Genomic DNA, 1,698 nt, shown 5'->3' with positions numbered 1-1,698 from the left:
AGGAAGTTCTTTTGGCTGCATATCCAGTCTCTGGAACATAAGGTGTCAACATTCTCACAAACAGCTATTCCTTTTACAATTCCAATTTATATTTTATTCAAATTTCACTTTCATCACTTTTCACTTTTCCTTTCTCACTGGACTTTCACCTTTACCAATTCCTTCTTTCCATTGTTAAATGTCAAGGAGTTTAACCTCAGTAGACAAGGAGGCAACACAATCACCTACTTTGCAGTCAGTCGAGATAATAAATAACAGATGCACACTGACCAAACACCAACAGACTCTGAAAGGAGTGATGCAATTGATCATTTATCATGATGTGAATCAGTTAACTCCCTAGTGATTGTGGACTGAAGCGGTACAGCAGTAAAGTTTGTACTTTTTTCAATTACTCATAGTTAATATTTCATGGTAACTGAAATTTTAACCTTGTTCTTGGGAGCTGGTTGTATTTAACTAAATCATTACCAAAATGTATGTATGTTAGGAAACTTGCAAATAAATAAATAAATAAATAAAAGAGGGACTGTCTGCACTGTAAATATGTTCTCAAGTATATAAAATGATTTAGTTTTAGATATTATTAAGTGGTTTTTAACTATTGTTACCATTTGTTTTCTAAAATAACTATATCTTTAACCTATGCTTTAAAAGTGGCTATTGTTATTTGTTAATGTCAAAATCTATTTTTTTTTTTTGGTAGCAGGGATTGAACTCAGGGGCACTTAACCACTGGGTCACATTCCCAGCCCTCTTTTGTATTTTATTTAGAGACAAGGTTTCACTGAGTTGCTTAGCACCTTGCTAAATTGCAGAGGCTGGCTTTGAACTCTCAATCTTCCTGCTTCAGCATCCTGAGCCGCTATGATTAAAGGTGTACACTACTATGCGTGGCTAATGTCCAAATTGTATACATTAATAGGTAACAATTTTCATAAAATGCCATGTTGTTTGACATAAATTCAATAAAAATAGACAAATTTGAAATGTATTAAAATTCAACTAATTGTTGAATTACACCATAGATATAAAAAATATTGACCCACTGTTTTCATATGAAAAAAACAAATCCTTATGAATTATAGCAATAGAATGCTTCACTACATTTCCCAGTAGTCTTATACAGGTTGCCGTATTTATAGTTCAGTACAATAACACAGCTTGTCTCCAATTCACCTGGAATATTAATGGTAATATTAATTGGATGATATAATGGATATTTTTGTTATTTACTATAGAAATTCTCCTTGAAATTTGTAATATTTTGTATTTTCATTATAATAGAATTGCATAATATTAAGGTAATGCAGGAAGAGGTACTTTAAACATGCATATACAATGCCCTGTGACTTTCATTCCCACTGTTCTCTGCAGTGGGGTGGGGGGGAGTTTGGGAAGCCATCCTCCCATGCGATTTGAGTTACCTTCCTGGATGGGCAAGAGGCGCTTAGACACATCTTTGTGTCCAGAGCTTTCCCCACCCTTCTAAGGTCTGAGGGCTTGTCCGTGTGGAGGCGTGCTTAGCCACTACCCCTGAAGACCCAATCGTGGCACCTGACCTTGGGACACTGCCCCCCTTAATCTTCATTCTGTGGGATTTTCCCCATAATTTTTTGTTCCCCAATAAAAGTCCACTCCCTGGCGTGTTCTCTCTCTCTCTCTCTCTCTCTCTCTCTCTCTCTCTCTCTCTCTCTC

The sequence above is a fragment of the Marmota marmota genome, unplaced genomic scaffold (assembly GCF_001458135.2).
Source record: "Marmota marmota marmota unplaced genomic scaffold, marMar, whole genome shotgun sequence".
In the NCBI taxonomy this organism is placed as follows: Eukaryota; Metazoa; Chordata; class Mammalia; order Rodentia; family Sciuridae; genus Marmota; species Marmota marmota.
Note: the sequence above shows the minus strand (reverse complement) of the source record.